Source organism: Galeopterus variegatus, unplaced genomic scaffold (genome assembly GCF_000696425.1).
Source record: "Galeopterus variegatus unplaced genomic scaffold, G_variegatus-3.0.2 Scaffold1909, whole genome shotgun sequence".
In the NCBI taxonomy this organism is placed as follows: Eukaryota; Metazoa; Chordata; class Mammalia; order Dermoptera; family Cynocephalidae; genus Galeopterus; species Galeopterus variegatus.
In genome coordinates, this window is record NW_007728020.1 from 174,641 (window position 1) to 198,054 (window position 23,414).

Consider the following 23,414-nt stretch of genomic DNA (forward strand, 5'->3'; position numbering starts at 1 on the left):
TTCAAAAAATGTTTTAGGTATCTTATTACTTTCAGAAGTTGATAATCATTTATTCTATCTTTCATCAACAATTTGGTGTTGGATGTTTACCACATATAGGCCTTGGATATATAGAGATATATGATATATATGAGATCCTGACCTCAGGATCTAACAGCTCAGTCAAATGCGTCATTCTTATTCTCTTCAAATGTGCTATGGTGTAGACGTATGTAAAATTAGCAAAAAGTTGTGTCATTATGACATACTCATTAAAATGTAAGTAAACATTATGCTTTATTTGTGATCAAGTATTATTCCTGCAGTGCTTTGCATTGTTTCTTCAATGGATTTTTAACACAGCTGGTAGAAGCATATCAAGTTTGATTGGGAGACCTGAGTTGTAATGATAAAGAAATATAGTCCTAGTCTTTATTAGAGAAAAGAAATGTAATAGTCTCAAAGAGCTGATGTTCAGTAAATGCAACATAATGAGAAAGTGCCTGCAGAATAGAAAGAGGGTGGGGTTTGGAGTCAGATGGACCGAGATTTGAATCTCAGCTCTAGTACTTCCTGGCTGTGGGATATTAGGGTACTTATTACTTAACTCCTAATTTTCTTCTCTGTTTTCTTATTCAGGAAATGATGATTATTCTATTTATTCTAAACAGAGTTGTGGTAGGATTATAAATAATATATGTAAAGTGCATAGCATGGTGCCTGGAATTCTATTATGACATTCCATAAAGGAATTTCATACATGATATCTTTTATTATAATATTATTAATAGAGAAGAGAAGGTTAATAGCAGAGGCAATAATAAGTTTATGAATCAAAGTGTAATGTTGAGAAATATGTTTAATTACATTTATATCTCAGAATTCCACTAGACGTTATGAAGATTAATTATATCATTTAAATGATCCATCAACTTCAGGTCTCTGGAACATGGTCAGGCATGGAAGGAACTGGGGAAGAAAATAAAAAGCCTTTGAAAGCCACTAAAATAGACCATTCAAGGGCCGATGACTTTTGGCAATCTTCTACAGAGTTGCTTGAACACTTTTCTCATTGCCTACTTTTAGTTTATAAACAATTCTTATAAGCTAGATAATCTGATTTCTGGTGTCTCAAGAAGTGAGAGCCAGGTGTAAGAACTAAAACAGCATAGTTGTCCAGGTAGGGCCATTTAGTGAAGGGAAACATAACTATAAATATGTCAAGAACTGCATTTATACACTTTTTCCCTAATCTTTTAGATGTATATTTTAGCCCAATTACTGAAAAGGGTGAAAAGACTTTAAATTAGGAACATAGTAATGTCATAGGTATTAAAGGTGAAAACATTTGAGATCTCCTCTCAGCAAATTTTAAGTATACAATATGGTATTATTAACCATAGTCCCTGGCTGTACATTAGATTTCTAGAACTTATTCATCCTACGTAACTGAAACTTTATACCCTTTGACCAACTTCTCCCCATTCCCCACCTCCCCACAGGTAACCAGCATTCTATCTACTTCTGCTTATGTGAATTTGACTTTTTTAGAGTCACTTATATATTAGTCCATTTTTGTGTTGCTATAACAGAAATACCTGAAACTGAGTAATTTATGAAGAACAGAGGTTTATTTGGCTTACAATTCTAGGACAGCTGCATCTGGCATGGGCCTCAGGCTGCTTCTACTCATGGCTGAAAGTGGCAGGCAGCCGGTGGGTACAAGCAGATCACATGGTGAGAGGAAGCAAGAGAGAGAGGCAGTGCCAGGGTCTTTTAAACAACCAGCTCTCCTGGAAACTAATAGAGAAAGAGCTCACTCAGAACCCCCACCCCTGGGGAGAGTATTAACCAATTCATGAAGGATCCACCCCCATGACTCAAACAGCTTCCAGCACTGCCACAATGGGGATCAGATTTCCACATGAGCTTTGGTGGGGACAACACATCCAAATCTGTCAACATATAAGTGAGATCATGAGAAGAGGAATCAGAATTCTAGAGAAGGATATACTGATGGCCTTAAGAACTAAAACAGCAGTACTTTTCTTTCTGTGTTTGGCTTATTTCACTCAGTATGATGTCCTCCAAGTTCATCCACATTGTTGCAAATGGCAAAATTTTCTTCTTTTTTAAGGATGAATAACATTTCATTGTATGTATGCATGTGTGTGTGTGTGTGTGTGCGTGCATGTACCACAATTCCTTTATTCATTCATTCGTTGATTAACACTTAGGTTGTTCTAATATCTTCACTATTGTGAATAATGCTGCAATGAACAGGGGAATTTCTCTTAATTTAAAAAAATGGATTAACTTTTTAACTGACATATAATGTACATATTTTTGAGATACATGTGATTTTTTGATATATGTATATAATGTGTAAGATCAAGTCAGAGTAATTGGTATATCCATTACCTCAAACAAGTATCATTTCTTTGTTTTGGGGTCATGCCGAATCTTCAGTTCTTTTAATTTTTAAGGTTGTTTTTGAATGCTACTTCTTACCTGCCTGTGACTAATTGGAAATCCTTATTCCTGTATTCCTGGAACCAGCCACCAGTTAATAAGAGTGGAGTTAATATTGGTTCAGAGCTTGGAACATCCAAAATGTTTAAAAGAAACTATTGCAATAATATATATTTTATTTAGGTTCGAAGTTGTAGTTGGCTAGTCTTCTGGAATTTAATTCGGTTAAATGTGATGTTTACTCATGAAGCACCCAACAGTGTGCCTGGGTTTCAGCATTTGGGCGATATGGTGTGGGGTCACTCCTCTTGATTTGCTTACACTCTTTTTGAAGCAAAGCTTTAACACATGAAAATGTTAAAACATTGCTTGAGCAATAAATGATGAATGTTCTCTTAATCACTGCCAAGATTCTGGAATTCCATAGAAGACAGGCTGGTATAGACTTGAAACTTATTGAAACAGGTGAAACTCCTGAATGCAGTTCTAAAACTTGGTTAGCATATCAGTCATTTTTTTACTGAGTAATAAGAAAGTTCATGCCTTTAGCAAAGATCAGATATTTGCCACAATCCTAGTGGTAGCATAGTCACAGAATCTTGGTTTTTAAAAAGTTAATATTTATTACTGTCATCCAATTACATAAGAAATACATGAAAGTAACCAATTATAAGTCTACCATACTGTTAATATTTTGGATATACCCTTTTAATCATATATGCAATTTTAATTGTTTATATCTATTCAAACCAAAATTGAAATCCTATTGTAGTACTGTTTTAAAACTTTTTTCACTTATTTTTTTCCACTTAGTTTTTTTTAACATTTTGTTAAATGTTCTACTGAAAGTCTTATGGCTTTATCATAATTTATCTACCCCCTACTGTCATACATTTAGTTTGTTGTAAAATTTTTGGTATAAAACTTGGAAAAACATCTTCGTAGGTAAATCTTTAAACATATCTTTTTTTTTTTTTCCTTTTTTACTGACCGGTAACGGGATCGCAACCCTCGGTGTTGCGCCCGCTTGGAAAAACATCTTCGTAGGTAAATCTTTAAACATATCTTTTTTTTTTTTTCCTTTTTTACTGACCGGTAACGGGATCGCAACCCTCTGTGTTGCGCCCGCACCGCGCTCAGCTAGTGAGCGGGAACTGGTCTCCACATGGGATCCGAACCCTCGGCGGGAGGGCCGCTGTGCTCCCAAGCAGCGCACTCTCCAGTGCGCCACCGGGCTGGCCCTTTAAACATATCTCTTATTTTCCTTTGGTTATATTGTCAGAAGTGGGCTTGCTTGGAAAAGTATATTAGCATATTGCTAATTGTTCCTAGGAAGATTGTTCATATTGTTTCAGTCTTAGCAGCAATGTATCAGAAGTTTCTTGTGCTGGCCAACACTAGGCATTAATATTAAAACTAAAAAGTCAATTTGATAGTTTTTTTCTTTTTTTTAAAGTAGTATCTCATTGTTTTAATTTGCCTTTCTTTGATCACTGTTCGGGTTGACTATTTTTAAAAATTTCTTTTCTAAAAGAGCTTTATGCTTTTTTTTTTTTTTAACATTAAAAGCTTTAATAGCTTTGACACTCTTAACCTACTTTTTTCTATAGTGGTATTGGTTATTTTGTATTGGTCTGATTCTAGGCATTGCTGTATCATCCCACTGAGCTGTTGGGCAATTTGTATTATAACAGCACACAATTTTAATTATTATTGCCTTATAATACATTTACATCTGCTACAAATCCTATATTATCACTCTTTCAAAAAATGACTGGGATATTCTTGTTCTCCCCACTCCAAACACTGAACTTTTAAATACTTTTTTTTTACTTTGGAAAATCTTCCATTGGGGTTTCTATTGGAATTGTATTAAATTTACATGTTAGTTCTGGAGAAATTGATGTTTTTTCAATAGCCAGTCTTCTGTTCAGGAGCCTAGTCTGTTTCTTCCTTTATTCCTTTATGTCCCCTCACTGATATACACTTTTGGGGAGATTTTTTCTATCTATTTAATATCTCATTGGAAATGAGATTTTTTTCATTGTGTTTTTTAAAAACTAGTTATTGATGGTTTATAGGAAAGGTGTTTATCTTGCAAGGTTTGTAACTGGCCAAATGGAAATTCTTTTACAATACCTCACAATTTTTTTTTTGATTGTCTTGGATTTTCTTATAGTGCAGATTGTCTGCAAATAGTGATACTTTTGTACATTTCTGTTCCTATGTTATACCCCTACTTTTTTTCTCTTAATTATTGCACTGATTAGAACTTTAAGAACTCTCTCAAACAGTAATCATACCCTCTTCAGTATAAAAAATTCAGAGAATGTACTTTTTAATGATTATCCTAGTCTTGCATTCTGTAACCTTAAATTGTACCTTGTTTGCCCTTCTGCATTATTTTTATATTGAAATAAAATACAGGAACCTACCTTTTGAAGCAAAAATTAACCAGTGTAAATGCTATGTGTGGTGAGGATACCAAACTGTATCTTTCTGCCTCTTGCATCTTTGGTCATAATACGTTTTAGGATTTTCCCAAGTAGCAAGATAGCAGCCTGAAATCAGTTTTTCTGCTTCCCTTTAAAAAGCAATAGGTTTTTCTCCTATACAATTACTCTCAAATACTTAATAGGGGAGGTGATACTTTCTCCACAGGATTTTTCATTCTGACTAACCTTCTGTCTGCTTTAATGGTTTTAAAATTATTTTCAGATGCCCACAGAGACCTTCCTGTGAGCTAGTATTAGTTGCCAGAAGAGTGCATAAATTACATTGTGTAAGAGACATTGTTCTCTATTCAGGAAATCTGATAGGCAAATATGCTGATAACTCCATAGCTTTTTTATCAGTCTCTTTATCATAGTTTTTTTTATCATTTGTCTCCTGAGCTTCATATTTCTCTGTTTAACTGCCTTCTGGACACTCACCTTCAACTCAGTATATACTTAGCTCTCAATCTGTGTCTACTTTTGCATTTATCTTGTCCTTTTGCCCAGGTCACCTCCTCTCCTCAGTCTCATGTTTGGATGGTTACTGGATTCTCTTCTTTCTGTAATGGAAATCTTTTTTCCGTCTCCATTTTTCTGCCATACCATCCTTTACCTGGACTATTGCAGTAGCCTTTCCTCTGAACTTTGCACACTTTTTAACAGACGTTCTCTTTCAAGTAGAGTAGAAAGGGTGTATTCTATTTGGGTCTATGAGTATAGCCTGAAGCTGATAACTCAAGTAGATAATTTCTTTCCAGTATAATGTAGTGGTTGAGAGTGTGAATTTAGATATTCTACAGACTTGGCATGATTTTTTGGCTGTGCCACTTATTACTGTATGACCCTAAAAATTATATTACTTCTTAATGTGTACAGATGGACACATGAGTTATTTCCAATTTTTGGTTATAAAAAAATCGCTATAAACATTTTTGTACGTATCTTTTGATGAACATCAGCACCTAACTGTTAGGTGTTTTGTCATATGTCTGTTTAGATTTAGCATATTTTTGCCAGTTTTCCAAAGGGATTGTACTTGGTTATAGTAGTCCTCCCTTATCTGTGGGGAATACATTCCAAGACCCCCAGTTGATGCCTGAAACCAATGATAGTACCAAACCCTATATATGCTGTTTTTTCCTATATGTATAAACCTCTGATAAAGTTTAATTTATAAATTAGGCACAGTAAGAGATTAAAAAAATAAAACTATTATAAAAATATACTATTATAAAAGTTATATGAATGTGGTTTCTCTCTCTCTCTCAAAATATCTTATTGTACTGTACAGTGGGTAACTGAAACCTCAGAAAGCAAAACCACATATAATGGGGGCCTACTGTATATCAGCAATGTAAGAGATTGTTAACCCTTAATAAAAAATAAATTAAAAAGAAAAAGGTATATGGAAGTGTAGTATCTGTTGTACAGTGGGTAACTGAAACCTCAGAAAGCAAAACCACATATAATGGGGGCCTACTGTATATCAGCAATGTAAGAAATTGTTAACCCTTAATAAAAAATAAATTAAAAAGAAAAAGGTATATGGAAGTGTAGTATCTGAGCAAGTAACTCTATGTGTAATTAGATGGAGGAAGTGATTCTAATAGTACCTACTTTGCTTACTGTTGTGAGAATTAAATGAATTAGTTCATATAAAGTACTTGCTGAGCACAGTGGTTGAGACATAATAAAGATTCAAAAAGAACGTTACTATTATTATTGTCATTGGCCTTATTATTTAAATAATTCATATGAATGTTGCATATGACTATATAATATCAGCTTCATTTTACTGTGAAATTGTTTTTCCTCAAATATTCAAGTAACCTGGACACTGCTGGAAGAAGTGCTATTTATTTTATTAGGTGGCTTTGCATACCTCTTGTCACAATGAGGTATGTAATTATTCTAATTTGTAAAGCCCTGTTTGAACTCTTCCCTAATTCTAGTTTCTTTTCATCTAGCTTATCTTCAACAGAGCTCTTTCAGTTATCCTTCTAAAACTGAGTTCTTCAACATGATGATTTCCATTCCTCTTCGTATATACCCAGCAGTGGAATAGCTAGGTCATATGGTAGGTCTATCTGTAATTGTTTGAGGAACCTCCATACCATTTTCCATAAAGGCTGCATCATTTTGCAGTCCTACCAACAGTGTATGAGGGTTCCTTTTTCTCTGCAACCTTGCCAGCATTTATCATTCTCAGTCTTTTGGATATTAGTCATCCTAACTGGAGTTATTGCAGCACTATTTAAAATAGGGAAGGGCCGGCCCGGTGGCGCACTGCTACAGTGCGCTGCTTGGGAACATGGCGGTGCTCCCGCCGAGGGTTCGGATCCCACATACAGACCGGTTCCCACTCACTGGCTGAGCGAGGTGTGGGCGCAACACCGAGGGTTGCGATCCCGTTGCCGGTCCCGGTCCGGTACGGGCGCGACACTGAGGGTTGCGATCCGTTGCCGGACATGAAAAAAGACAAAAAAGGAAAAAAAAAATAAAAAAATAAAATAAAATAAAATAAAATAGGGAAGAGTTGGAATCATCCCAAATGTCCATCATCAGATGAGTGGATAAGGAAAATGTGGTATATCTACACAATGGAATACTACTCTGCTATTAAAAAGAATGAAATGCTGCCATTTGCAGCAACATGGATGGACTTAGAGAAAATTAAGTGAAATAAATCAGGCACAGAAAGAGAAATACCACATGTTCTCACTTATTTGGGGGAGCTATAAACAAACAAACAAACAAATAAATATACAAACAAATAAACGGTGGGTGGTGCGGGGAAAATGACACAACAATCACAACAATTCCTTGAACTTGGAGGGGAAGAGGAATTGGTAAAGGGACACGAAAATCAAATACATTGTATATTGATAAATTAAAATTAAAAAAATAAAAAAATTAAATTACTTGGACAATTGGAGAAATCCTAAAATGGCTGTAAATTAGATAATTATATTGCACAACGTTAAATTTGCTGATTTTTGTAAATGTCCAGAAGTTTTGTAAGATAACATTTTTGACAAGAAACAATCAAGTATTCAGGGGTAAAGGATCATAGCATCTCCATCTTACTCAAAAGGTTCAGAAAAAGAGATAAATGATAAACAATAAATCGACAGATAGATAAGATAGATAAATAAATAAATAGAGAACAGAGCTTTTAAGGAAAAAATGTAAAGTAATATTCAGTCTTGTTACAAGGTAAATGATACGTCTTTGTACAAATATTTGCAACTTTTATATAAGTTTGAAATTTTATCAAAACAAAAGGTTACATGGAGTAAGTACAAAATAAAAATTTTAAAATTAAAAATATAATAATAAAATAAAATTGAGTTCTGATCATGTAATCGTCCTGTTTAAAAACCTTTGACAGCTTCCTGTTGTGTCCAGGATAAAGTCCAAACCCCTTCATAACTTTTTCCCACTTTTTCATCAACTACTCTGTCTGCCATACACCTTATAATCTGTTCATGCAAGTCTACTTGCCTTATGCTTTCATCCTTGTGTATCTTTACTTATTCTGGTCCCTTTGCTTAGAATACCGTGTCTTTGACCCCTCAGCAAGGTTTTCCTTTTTCAGGTTTAGTTGAATTATGTCTGCTTCACTGAAGCTCTCTTCCTCAGTTCCCATCTTCTTTACCAATATTCTACCAAATGTTGGTGAAGTCTAATTTATCAATCCTTTAATGGTTAGTACCTTTTGTGTCCTGTTTAAGAAAATGTGCCTCCCAAGGTCATGAAAATATTCTCCTATGAGTCTTTATTGTTTTACCTTTCGCATTTTGGTCTATGGCCACTTGGAATTGACTTTCCTACTCGGTTTGGGTTAGAGATCGAAGTTCAGGTTTTTTTCCAGTATGAATATAAATATCCAATTGATCCAGCACCATATATTCACAAGACTGCACTGTGTGGGCCGGCCCGGTGGCGCACTGGAGAGTGTGCCGCTTGGGAGCGTGGTGGCGCTCCCGCTGAGGGTTCGGATCCCATATGGAGACCGGTTCCCGCTCACTGGCTGAGCGCGGTGCGGGCGCAACACTGAGGGTTGCGATCCCATTACCGGTCAGTAAAAAAGACAAAAAGGAAAAAAAAAAAAAGACTGCACTGTGTGCTACTTTTGTCATAAGTGAGGTATAAGGTATATAAAGACTCTATATTCTGTTCTGTTGATCTATTTGTCTGTCTTTATGCCAGTAGCATATTGCCTAATTACTGTAGCTTTTTAATGAATCTGCATGTCTGCTAATGTCCTTCTTTTAGCTTTGTCCTATTTCAAGATTGCTTTGGCTATTCCTGGCTCTTTATATACGTATATACATATACGACAGTACTTCAAAAAGTTCATGGAAAGATTCGTATTGACTTGACATTTTTAAGGGTTATTTTACTATTTATTTTTCATTTTGGTAAAATATATATAACATAAAGTTTGCCATTTTAACCATTCTTATCTATATTTCCACTTTTTTAAAAATTAATTTTTTATTAAATATATTGATTGTACATATTTGTGGGGTACAGAGTTATATTTCAATACATGTGATGTGTGATGATCTAATCAGGGTAATTAGCATATTCATCACTGCGAAACTTAATTTCTTTGTGATGTGAACATTTGATTGCCTCTCTTCTAGTTGTTTGGTAACATGTAGTCAGTCATTGTTAATTATAGATTCCTGGGTTGACTGTACACCAATAGAACTTACTTTTTATATCTAGCTGTAACTTTTAAACATACGATTCTGTGGAATTAATTATATTCACAATACTCTGTGTAACCATCACCTCTATCAATTTCTAAAACTTTTTTGTCATGCTAAACATAAACTCCGTATCTATCAAGCAATGACTTCCCATTATTCCTTCTACCAAGTTTCTGGTAATCTCTAATCTACTTCTGTCTCTGAAAAATTTTTTCTTTTTCTTTTTTCTTAATTAACCATGAAAATTGTATGTATTTATGGAGTACAATGTGATATTTGGGTACATCTGTACAGTGTGCAATGATTATATCAGTTATTAGCATATCCATCACCTCAAACATTTGTCACATCTTTGTTTTGAGAATATTCAAAACCCTCTCTACTAGTTGCTTGAAGTTATGTAGTAATTTATTGTTAACTGTAGTCTCCCTACAGTGCTGTAGAACACTAGATCTTAATCTTCCTATCTTGCTACAATTTTGTATACATTGACCACCTGTAGTATCTTTTAATTCGGTTTTTCCATGAACTTTTTGAAGTACCCGTAGTACATACATGCATACATATATACATACCCAGTCGTCCCTTGGTATCCATGGAGGATTGGTTCCACGACCACCTACGGATACCAAAATCCATGGATGCTCAAATACCTGATATGAAATGTCATAGTATTTGCATATAACCTTTGCACATCCTTCTGTGTGCTTTAAATCATCTCCAGATTACTTATAATACCTAATACAATGTCAATGCTATGTAAATAGTTGTTATACTATATCATTTAGGGCATAATGACAAGGAAAAAAGTCTGTACATGTTCAGTAAAGATGCAATTTTCTTTTGTTCTGAGTATTTCTGAATTTCTGATCCGTGATTGGTTGTATCTATGGATAGGGAACCCATGGGATGCAGAACCCACAGATACAGAGAGCCAACTGTGTATGTTTTAGAACTAGCTTTTCAGCTCCTCCTTTCTACATTGGAACATCCTGCTGGAGTTTTGATTGGAATAGCATTGAATCTATAAATGTATTTGAATCTTATATTACATAAACATGGTATGTTTTTCCATTTATTTAGGCCTTGTAAAATCTCTTCCAGCAATGTTTTATGCTTTTCCATGTAGAACTATTGCATGTCATTCTTTAGTTTTATCCTTAGGTTTTGTTGAATGTGTGTGAGTGCTATTGTAAATAGTATTTTTAAATTTTATTTTCCCAGGTCCCCCTCCTCAACCCAGATATTCAACAACCCTGGGATAAGGGTTATTTGCTCAGCCATCCATATTTCCATACTACTTTGTTTTTCATTGTTTTAGTTTTATCATTATATAAGTAATAGATGAGTTATTGAAGTAAAAGATTAAAACACTGTCTTTTCTAGAAGTAACCACTGTTAGTGGTTTAAAGTGTATCCTTCTAGATATATACTGTCCTCTGTGCTAGCCACTACCACATATGGCTATTGAGCATTTAAAATGTGGGAAATGTGAATTGAGATTTTCTGTAAATGTAAAATACACTCTGGACTTTGAAGCTTAGAATAAAGAATGTAAAGTATCTCATCACTGAATTTTTATAGTGATTACAATATAGTGAGTATGTTTTGTATACATTGAATTAAATAAAATGTTATTAAAATTAATTTCACTTTTCTTTTTTTACATTTTTATGAGGTTACTAGAAAGTTTAAATTACGTTTGTGGTTTATATTTCTATTATTGGAGTTCTAGCCCATTTTCTGTACATGTAAATATACGTGTATATATGTAAGATATTGTTTTGTTTTTCCTAAATGGGAATATATTGTTTCCAAATGGTTATTTTTTTTCACTTAATAGTCTTGAACCCCTTTTCATGTCGGCACACATATATCAATCACATTGTTTTGAACTTCTGTTTAGTGATAATTACTATGAATGTACCTTTTGCCTGCTGATGAATGTTCATGGAGTTTATTTTTTGTTTGTTTATTGTTTTGCTATTACAAACATGGTTACAGTAAGAAAAACCTTATACAAGTCTCTTTGTATACATTTAGGACTAGAGTAGTGCCTGAGAAGTGGGATTGCTGGGTCAACAGGTGTTACACACTTTATTATTTAAAAAATGTTTTTTCTTCCAGCTTTATAGAGATATAATAGACAAAAATTGTATGTGTTCAAGGTGTATAATAGCATGTTGATTTGCTATATGTATACATAGTGAAATGCTCACCACAATCAAATTAATGAACATATTCATCACCACTCTTAGTTACCATTTGTGTGTGTGTGCATTTGTGTGTGAGCATGTGGTGAGGACACTTAAGATCTACTCTTACAAATTTCATATAAACAACAGAATATTATTAAGTATAGTCACTGTCCTGTACATCAGATCCCCTGGAACTTATTCATCTTATAACTGAAAGTTTGTACCCTTTGACCAACATCCCCCCATTTCTTCCACCCCCAACCCCTGGCAACCACCACTGTACTCTCTGCTCCTATCAGTTTGACTTTTTTTAGATTCCTCGTAAATTAGGTCATGTGGTATTTGTCTTTCCATGTCTGGCTTTCTTCACTTAGCATATTGTCTCCCAGTCATCCATGTTGTCACAAATGGCAGGATTTCCTTCTTTTTTATGGCTGAATAATATTCCACTGTATATATATATATATGAGTATATTTGTGCGTGTGTACATATAAATATGTCACATTTTCTTTATCCATTCATCCATCAGTGGCTACTTGGGTGGTTTCCATATCTTGGCTATTGTGAATAATGCTGCAATGAACATGCAAATGCAGATGTCTTTTTGATAATTGATTTCATTTCCTTTGGATATATACCTAGACGTGAAATTGCTGAGTGATATGGTAATTATATTTTTAATTTTTCAAAAAACCACCATACTGTTTTCCATAATGGCTGTACCAATTTACATTCCCACTGACAGTGTACAGGGGTTCCCCTTTCTCCACACCCTAGCCAACACTTGTTATCTCTTGTCTTTTTCATAATAGCCATCCTAACAGGTGTGAAGTGATATCTCATTGTGGTTTCGTTTTGCATTTCCTTGATGATTAGTGATGTTCAGCACCATTTCATATACCTGTTGGCCATTTATATACCTTCTTTGTAAAAATATCTGTTCAGGTCCAATGCCTGCTTTTTAATTGGGTATTTGATTTTTTTGCTATTGAGCTATTTTAGTTTCTTACATATTTTGGATATTAACCCTTTTTTCAAAATTTATGTTTGATTATACATATTTATGGGGTACAGAGTTGACTATCAGTTTTTGTGTCAGTATGTGATGAAATCAATATTATTAGCATGTTCGTCATTACAATCATAACTATTCTATGTGTCCCTTACCCAGATACTTCCTAATACCTCTCCCCCACCTTCTCACTTCTAGTTAACTATAGGTCTGTTCTCTCCTTCTGAAAGTTCAACATTTTATTGTGGTCTGTCTTTCCTTCCTTCCTTCCCTCCTTCTTCCCACTTATGAGTGAGGACATGTGTTATTTTTCTTTCTGTGCCTGGCTTATTTCACTTAACGTAATTTTCTCCAGGCTCATCCATGTTGCTGCTAATGGCAGGATTTCCTTCTTTTTTATGGCTGAGTAGTATTCCATTGTGTATATATACCACATTTTCCTTATCCAGTTGTCCATCGATGGACATTTAAGTTGGTTTCATATCTTGGCTATTGTAAATAGAGCTGTGATGAACATGGGAGTGCAGGTATCCCTTTGACATGATGATTGCTTTGGGGTATATATCCAGAAGTGAGATTGCTGGATCATATGGTAGTTTTATCTGTAAAAAAACATACCCTTTATCTTATATATGGTTTGCAGATATTTTCCCATTCCATAGAATGCCTTTTCATTTCACTGATTGTTTCCTTTGCTGTGCGGCTTTTTAGTTTGATATACTCCCACTTGTTAATTTTTTCTTTTGTTGCCTGTGCTTCTGGTATCACATCCAGTGCACATTTTTTTAAGGGAAATTAATGGTGTTCTGGTTATGGTTTCTTAAAAATTTTTATTTATTATTATTTTTTTACATTCTAAGATGTTTTTCCAGAGCAGTTGGGTGGGGGGGTGGGGGGGAATAAGGGGAAGAAAATAAGGTGGGGGAAGGAGGAGGGACATGGTTGAGGCCTGTGGCACTCCTCTCTGTAGGGGAGACCAGGGGGCTTCCAGCAGTGTCTTGATCATTGCTGGGCTGGGTGCAGATGACAAGGGGTGTGGCCAAACCTCTTGGCCCCCCACTGCCCTAGCTTGGGTGCCTGTGGCACTTCCTGTGGCAGCTGAGTGCTCATTGCTGAGCTGGTTGTGGGTGTTGGGGAGTGGCCGAGGCCCAAGGTCCCTAACCGAGCCAAGGACACTTCCTGCAGTGGCTCCATGGTCGTCGCTGGGCTGGTTGTGGGTGTTAGGGGGCATGGCTGAGGCCCCGGTCCTCCCCTCTCCCTGGCTTGGTAGCCCAGGGGATTTCTGGTCCTTCTAGATTTTATAGGTGTTCTTTGGCGATATGAGACCTTTACCAGCTAATATCAAACTTTGTCTCTGGTCTGTGGGTTTTTTTTTTTCCTTTCAGTTCTGTGTTGGATTATTAGCTGTTCCTTCCACTTAAACTCTGCACTGGAACTAATTTGTTGTCCTTTGCTTACTTCTAAAATGGGGGAACTTCCTGTGGGGACCGGCACTTGAGTTCTGTGGTTGAGCTAAATTGCTGCTTTGCTGCTGATTTTTTGGGGGAAGGCTTTTTGTGCAGCTCAGGTTTTAATGGTTGACTTTGTAGGTACTTCTGGGTCTCGTGAGGTCCAGTACACCTGGGCTGTGTGGAAACTCCTGTCTGGGCCTGAGTCTTTTCATTCAGTTCTGTTTTCCTGACCAGTCTATACATGCTGATTAGAGGGCAGATCTGCTGTCCTTGCTGCGCCCCAGTGTTCCCCAGGTGGGACCATCTTTCCCACTGCCTGCACTTCAAACACTTTCCACAGGACTGGCCATGCACTGGTCCCTTGCAATGACTCACCAGCCTCTGAGTGGCTCCTTTTTTCAGTTGTTGTAGCTCCTCCCTCCTGTGTGGGTCCAGGGGAATCCTGTTAGTGGTCTTGCTGGCCTGACAGCCATCAAGGCCCTCTTTTCCCCTGCCGCCTACAAGCAGCTTCATCTGAAGGGCACACCTGTGGCTTTTGCCAGCTCTTGTTCCGTGTGCTCACCAGCTCTAGCCTTGAAGCGGCTGGGGTTCAAAATGGTAGGAGCAATCCTTTCTTTCTCTTATCGTGGCTTCTCCTGCCTTTATGCACTCTGTAGGTGTCTTCTCCTCTTCTTCTGACTTCTAGTGGCTCAGCTTGGCTGTTGCTTTTTAATAGCTGTAAATTGGTTGATTTGTGGGAGATCACTCGATGCTGGAGACCGTCTATTCTGCCATCTTGACCAGAAGTCCTCCCAATGCACATTTTAAATTAAAAGATTTTCCCAATTTGCTCTTGAAAGAGGCTGTTCAAAACACACCAGCAGTCGATATCAATCTTTTAGATTTTTTGCAAATTGATTTTCCAGCTGTGGCCCTCAGTGATTCCTCAGTTATACTACTCATTTGCTTGTAATGGTTGTCTTTTCCCCACTGTATAACTGAGAGCTTCTAGAAGGAAAGGAGCATAGCTTATTTATATTAATAATCTCAGCTATTTGTTCATTCAACATGTTTACTCTGTGTTTACTGTGTGCCAGGTGCTGTGATTCGTTTGGATGTAAAGATGAATATGCCATCATAATTCTTGCCCTCAAGCAGCTCAATCCTTTTAGCAAAACTCCTGTAGTGTTCCAGTCTAGCATTGATAAATGCTTATTGGTGTAAAGATGAATATGCCATCATAATTCTTGCCCTCAAGTAGCTCAATCCTTTTAGCAAAACTCCTGTAGTGTTCCAGTCTAGCATTGATAAATGCTTATTGGCTTGGAAGAAAAACATTGAGGGTGACACTAGGTAAAGAGAGCTCTTTCCTTGTTGGTGCTTAGGAGTGGAGTGGTCTTTCTTTTACTTAGAGCTGGAGAGAAAGCTTTATGAAGCCAGGTAGTAAATACCAACTAAGTTTAGTTATCTTTTCTTTTCAGCAGTTAATTTACTTTCAGTAACTAAAATCTAAATTTCACATTTAATAAGGATACTTTTTATATTCTGATATTGCCTCATAAAATGTCTTTTAAAATGAAATTTCATTCTTGTGATTGTATAGAATAAAGGTGAATCTTAATCATTATCAATTTATGACTCCTGTGGGTTCACATAAGCAGTAACTGACGAAAAGAAAAGACTAGTTCACTTTGTGAGAAAATTGAACCTTCTGAATTTCCTTTAGGATGTGGCTACAGGAAATTAATTAGATGATTTTTGATGACATCATCCTGACCACAGCACTTTCTCCAGAAACAATGCTATTTTTTGTGGATCTTTTTGCAGACATTTTCTACACTATGTGTATCATTATACAATTTGCAGTAGTACTAATAAGAAATCCATACAAAGGTTTGTGGTGTGTATGTATGTGAGTGTGTGAGAGAGAGACGGAGAGAAAGAATCTAGTGGAAATAATTATTTTACTTCCAGTAGTGCATGAGAGTGGGTTAAAAGGTAGAAAGCATTCCCTTTTAGCGGAGAACCATATCTTCCTAGGGAGTGTTGAGTTCATGAAGGGAAGGCTTGGCAACCTTTTTTGGGGTGTGCATCTTACAGGCTTTTGAGAAACAAATAGAGTTGTTAAACTATAACTCTCAAATCACTGAAAACTGTAGGACTTAAAGTAGACACTTCTGAAGAATGAAAGCAAGACATCAATTTCTTGATTACACTCCTTGTACTTTGTATTATAAATTAGCTAAGTTAGACCTTTTGGGCCTGTAATGAGTTATAAAAAACTCCTTTTCTCCTGTTGATAAAACAGTTATTACCTCAAAAGAAATTGCACACCCAGTAAATATGTGTGTATGTATGTGTAATGTATGTTATGTTTGCAAATCATTCTGCACTCAGCTGTTTCATTTTTTCCAACTGTGTTTTTTCAAGTTCTACTTTGTGATCCCTCCTCTGCTATACTTTTAGTTATCCTCTTCTGTATATAACATTTTGCAGTCTCTTCCTATATAGAGTAGAAGGAACTTCACATTAGGGATTAGGAGATCTGAATTCAAATCCTGGTTTTGCCACTAGTGGCCATATATCATGGGCTAGCCTCTTCTGGAAGCTCTCTGGACTACCAGTTTATCATCTGTAAAACAGGGAGACCAGATGAGATGATTTTTAGAGCCGTATTGCCCAATGAAATAGCTATTAGACATATGAAGTTATTTTAGTTTAAAAGAATTAAAATTAAATAAAGTAAAAAATTTAGTTACCCATTTTAAGTATTAATAACCACATTTTAAGTATTCAGTAGCCCAATGTGGCTGGTAGCTGCCATATTGGGGCAGCACAGAAAAAAATTTTTCTGTTATCTCAGAAAATTCTATTGGATGGTGCTACTAGAGTCTCTTGTAACTCAGCTCTTTAATCCGAAGACTAAAAGTGCATTAGTGTGAATCATACAGTACCCTCATTTTTACATAGTTCCTGCTATTTAAATTATGATCACTTGTATTCTGTGTAGATACAAGAGAATCTTGTATGCAAGAGAAAGAGGGAAGGCTCTGTTTCTGGTAATGGCAAATTAGCTCATATCAGCTGAGCCCCATATAACAATTGTAAACTCTGGGGAAAATGTAAAAGAAACAACTGTGTCAAGGTACTGGAGAATAATCAAAAGTAGGCATAAATTGGAGGAGAATTAACACTTCAAGGAAGGGAATAACACTGGGTGAATTATCTGTTTTTATGTCTTTTTTTTTTTTTTTTTTTTTTTTTTTTCCCAGAGTGTAGGCTCTAGTCCCCAAAACTTGTATAGAAACCTGTAGTCTTATTGATTGAGGAATTATAGGACAGAGTTTGGGCCACAGCAGTAATCAGAAAGTGTGTGGGAAATCCTGGAAAGGAGAGTGCCACATAGGGGAGCCCCAAATTCTATATATAAATTCTGACCAGATTTCCAAGTCACCTCTGAAATGAGCATGCGAGGACAGATTCAAAGCAGCTCAGCTAAGGCTGAAAGAACTGAACAGAGATTTCAGTTGCAGCCCAATTCAGGGGAAACAGTTTGGTGTTTGAGTTCATTAGGGTTAACTGCCTGCTAAAATAGAAAAATTGATGCTCTATAGAGAATTTTGTAATATAACAAAATTCCAGATGTCTAATATATCATTCACAATGTCCAATATATATTCCAAAATTATTAGCCATATGAAGAAACAGGAAAATATGACTCATACTCAAGAGAAAAGGCATTCCATGAGACCAACGCCAAGATGACCCAGATGTTAGAATTAATAGAAAAGAATTTTAAAAGTTATTATAACTATGTTCAAATATTTGAAGTAAAATGTGTTCATAATGAATGAACAGATAGGAAATCTCAGCAGAGAAAATTGAAACTATGACTTCCAGTCAAGATGGCGGAATAGAGTGCCAGCATCACTCTTTCCCACAAATCACCAATTTACAACTACTAAAAAGCAACAACAGCCAAGCTGGGGCCACTAGAGATGAGGGAAGAGGGGAAGGGACCTACAGAGTGCATGAAGGCAGGCAAAGCCACACTGAGAGAAAGAAAGAACCACTCTGACCATTTCGAGCCCCAGCCACTTCAAGCCTGGAGTTGGTGCATGCACAGAGCAAGAGCTGGCAAAAATTGCAGCTGTGCCCTTTGGATGAAGTTGCTTGGAGGCTGCAGGGGAGAAGAGGGCCTTGGTGGCCCACAGGACAGCAAGACTACTAACAGGGTTCCTGTGGACCCACATAGGAACAAGGAGCCACAACAACTGGAAAAAAGGATCCACTCAGAGCCTCGTGAATCAACTCAGGGGACCGGTGCATGGCCCTCCCCATGGGAAGTGTTTGGAGTATGGGCAGTGGGAGAGATGGGCCCACTGAGAGAATGCTGTGGCACAGCAGGGACAGCTGATCTGCCCTCCAGTCAGTGTAGGACCACTCTGTGGCGACTGGTCAGGAATATAGAACTGCATGGGGTGCAGTTTGCTGAAATAACTAAGGCCCAGACAGGAGTTTCTACCCAACCAAGGTGTACCGGGCCTCACGAGACCTGGAAGTACCTACAGAGTCAACCATTAATACCTGAGCTGCACTAAAAGCCTTCCCCAGGGAATCAGCAGCAATTTAGCTCAACCACAGAGCTCAAGTGCTGGTCCCCACAGGAAGTTCCCCCATTTTAGAAGTAAGCAAAGGATAACAAATTAATTCCAGTGCAGACTTTAAGTGGTAGGAACAGCAAATAATCCAACACAGAACTGGAAGAAAAAAACAAAATACCCACAGACTAGAGACAAAATTTGATATTAACTAGTAAAGGTCTCACATCACCAAAGAACACCTATAAAACCTTGAAGGACCAGAAATCCCCTGGGCTACCAAGCGAGGGAGGGGTGAGGGCTGGGGGCCTCAGCCATGACCCCCAATACCCACAACCAGCTCAGGGATGACCATGGAGCCACCACAGGAAGTGCCCCCGGCTCTTCTGAACCAGGGTGGTGGGGTTCCTCAGGCCTCAGTCATGCCCCCCTGACACCCTCAATCAGCCCAGCGAAGACAAGTGCAGGAAATGTCCTGGGCTCTCCCAAGCTAGGGCAGTGGGGGCCCAAGGGCCTTGGCCACACACTGCTGACACCCGCAACCAGCTCAGCGATGATCAGAACACTGCTGGAACCTCCCTGGTCTCCCATACAGGAATGAGTGGGGTGCCATAGGCCCCAACCCTACCCCTCCTTCTTCCTCCTTCTCCTACCCTATTTCCCTCTCCCTTCCCCTCTCTCCCTCCCCCGTAACTGCTCTGCAACAACATCATAGAATGTAAAAAAATATTAATAAATAAATAAACTTAAAAGAAAAAAAGAAAGTAGAAACTGTAAGAAAGTAAATGGAAATTCAAGAATTGAAAAATACAATATCTGAAGTTAAAACATTTATTATATGGACATAATAGAGCTTTAGAGATGACAGAGAAAGGCATGAACTTGAAGACAGATCAGTGGAAAGTATCCAATTTGAAAATCAGAGAGAAAATAGTTTAAGAAGAATAAACAAGCTCAGCGTCTTGAGGGACAATATCAAAGGATCTTACATATGTATAATTATATATGTGTTTCAAAAAGATAGGATAGAGAAAATGATGCAAAAAGAATATGTGTAGAAGGAGTGGATAAAATTTTCCCTGAATTTAGTAAGAAATAATTCAATTTATATATTGCAAAAGTTCAGCTAACCTCAAGGAGGATAAATGCAAAAAAACTCACACTCACATGATTTATAGTCAAACTATTTTAACCAATTGTAAAGAGAAAATCTTGAGAGCAACCAGAGAAAAATGACACAGTACATGGAGGGGGAGCAACAATACAAATAATGGCTGATTTCTTATCAGAATAATGGTGGCCAAAATACAATGGAAGAGATTTTTCAAAGTAGTGAAAGAAAAAAAAAATCTGTCAACCCAGAATTTAATAACCAGCAAAAATAATTTTCAAGAGTGAAAGCTAAATGCAAGTGAAAACCCAACAAAGGAAACAATCAACAGACTGAAAAGACAATCAATCTGCAGAACGGAAGAAAATATTTGCAAACTATGCTTCTCTGAGAAGGGATTTATATCCAGAATATACAAGAACTCTAACAGCAGTAAAAAAAAATCTTATTAATAAATGGGCAAAGGAGCTGAATAGACATGTCTCAAAAGAAGACATACAAATGGCCAACTGGTACATGAAAAAATGCTCAACATTACTAATCATCAGGAAAATGCAAATCAAAACTCCATTGAGATATCATCTCACCCCAGTTAGACTGGCTATTATAATAAAGACAGAGAATAACAAATGCTGGTGAGGACACAGAAAAAGGGGAACCCTTATACATTGTTGGTGGGACTGTAAATTTGTGCAGCCATTATGGAAAACATTATGGAGGCTTCTCAAACAACTACAGATAAAACTGCTATCCAATTGAGCAATTCCACCACTGGGTATATATCCAAAGGAATGGAAATCATCATGTCGAAGGGATACCTGCACTTCCATGTTTATTGCAGCTCTATTTACAAAAGCCAAGATATGGAACCAATGTAAATGTCCATCAGTGGATGACTGGATAAGGAAAATGTGGACTATATACACAGTGGAATACTACTCTGCCACAAAAAATGAATGAAATTCTGCCATTCATAGCAGCATGGATGAGCTTGGAGAAAATCAGGTTAAGTGAAATAACCCAGACACAAAAAGAGAAATACTGTATATCCTTACTCATAAGTGGGAGCTAATAAATAAATAAGAGAAAAGAAAGAAACAACAATTAGTAATACATTGAATTTTCAGAACTGCGTTTACTACAGGTGCAATAGGGGATAGCAAGAAATGGGTTAGTGGACATGAAACAGCTAGTTAGGAAAAATAAAGCTGTTGATGTACAGTCGAGCTAGGCATCTTTAATTAATGTTAACTTACTGCATGTTATCAGATGACTAGAAGAGTGGAGATTGACTGTTCTCAACACGAAGAAATAATTATGTTTTATAATGGTGAATATGCTAGTTATCCTGACTTAATCATCACACGTTGTACACAGGTATTGATATTCAATTCTGTATCCCACAAATATGTGTAGTCAATTATGTTTCAATAAATAAATAAATAAATTAGAAGAGGAAAAAAACCTGAAAACCAAGAAAATTATCAACAGACCTGCACTATAAGAAATGCTAAAGGAATATTTTCAGGCTGAAGGAAAATGTATTGAATGGAAACTTAGATCTTCAGGAAAAAAGGAAGAGCACCAGAGATAGTAAACATGTTGGTAAACATAGAAGACTACTTTTACTTTCTTCTTACTTCTTTAAAATGCATATGGCTGTTTACAGCAAAAATTATAGCATTGAATTGTAGGATTTATAGCAAACATGGATATAATATATTTGATTCTCATAAGTTGTTACAGGAAGCGCGAAATGGTATAACCACTTTAGAAAAACGTTTTGCAGTTTCTTCAAAATCTAAACATACACTAACAAGGTAGCCTAGTCTACTCGTAGACACAGTACCCCAGAGAATTGAAAACATATGGCAACAAAATGGCTTGTACAAGAATCTTCATAGCGGTTTTATCCATAATAGAAAAGTCTGCAAATAGCCCAAGTGTTCCTCAGTAGAAGAATGGATATATAAACTACTGTATATTTATAAATTATATGAAAACAACAGGAATAAATCTCAACAACATTAGACTATGTAAGAGAAGTCAGACACAAAAGAGAACATATTGTATCATTCCATTAATAAGAAGTTCAAGGGCCGGCCTGGTGGCGCACTGCTATAGTGCGCCGCTTGGGAAGCGCGGTGGCGCTCCCACCGAGGGTTCGGATCCCACATACAGACCGGCCACTCACTGGCTGAGCGAGGGGTAGGAGCAACACTGAGGGTTGCGATCCCGTGGCCGGTCCCGGTCCGGTACGGGCGCGACACTGAGGGTTGCGATCTGTTGCCGGTCATGAAAAAAGACAAAAAGGGGGAAAAAAAAAAAAAAAAGAAGTTCAAGAACAAGCAAAAATAATCTGTGGTGAAAACAATCAGATCAGTAGTTGCCCTTGGCATATAGGGATATACTAGAAGGAGGCCAATGGCTGTCTTTGGGTGCAGCAGTGGGGGAAGGGATTGATTAGGAAGAGGTGTAAGGGTGCTTTCTAGGGTGACGGGAATGTTTTCTCTCTTAATATTTGGGTTACTTAGATGTATGTGTTTGTCAAAACTCATCAAATGGCATATTTAAAATTTGTGCATTTCACTATATGTAAATTTTACATGAAAAACATAAATATTGAACTCTAGTTAGTGCTACATGCCGAAGTATTTAGGGGTAAAGTATAGTAATGTCTGAAACTTACTTTAAATTGTATTAAAAAACAGATTGAAAAAATGTATAGATATGTGATAAAGCACTTTTAGCAAGATGTTAGTAATTTCAGAATCTTTTTTTTTTTTTTTTGTCTTTTGTCTTTTTTCCGTGTCCGGCAACGGATCGCAACCCTCAGTGTTGCCCCCGTACCGGACCGGGGACCGGCAACGGGATTGCAAACACTTGACGTTGCTCCCGCGCCTCGCTCAGCCAGTGAGCGGGAACCGGTCCGTATGTGGGATCCGAACCCTCGGGCGGGAGCGCCGCCGCACTTCCCAAGCGGCACACTATCCAGTGCGCCACCAGGCAGGCCCCAGTAATTTCAGAATCTTAATGTGGGTATACAGGTATTCACTGTACAGTTCTTTCAATTTTTCTGTATCTTTATAATTTTTCAGCATAAAATGTTAGAAAAAAATAAAGATTTGGTGGTAAAAGAGGGATGAGCAGTAATTCTAGTAATTTGACCTCTTGGTGAGAGCCCACCTGAGTGGAATAAATTTTACTGGCTGTCCTGTGTTTGCTGTCCACGCCAAGAAAACAAAATTACAGCACAGTTTTATTCTCTTTCCTGACTGTATGTACACAGCATATCATGTAAAAACATCACAGCAAAATGTTTATATATGGCTGAAACTAGGTTGAACTAAATGTCCAAACTCAGAGTGCATGTTGGCCTTGAAGGGCAGTTTGG

The 23,414-nt window shown here is 37.0% G+C and overlaps 1 protein-coding gene across 1 annotated transcript in view; it reads left to right on the top strand.

Moving 5' to 3' along the window:
• The window catches only part of LOC103595991 (tetratricopeptide repeat protein 28-like), a 152,334-nt gene that overhangs the window by 13,159 nt on the left and 115,761 nt on the right, over positions 1-23,414 (top strand). The window lies entirely within an intron of this gene.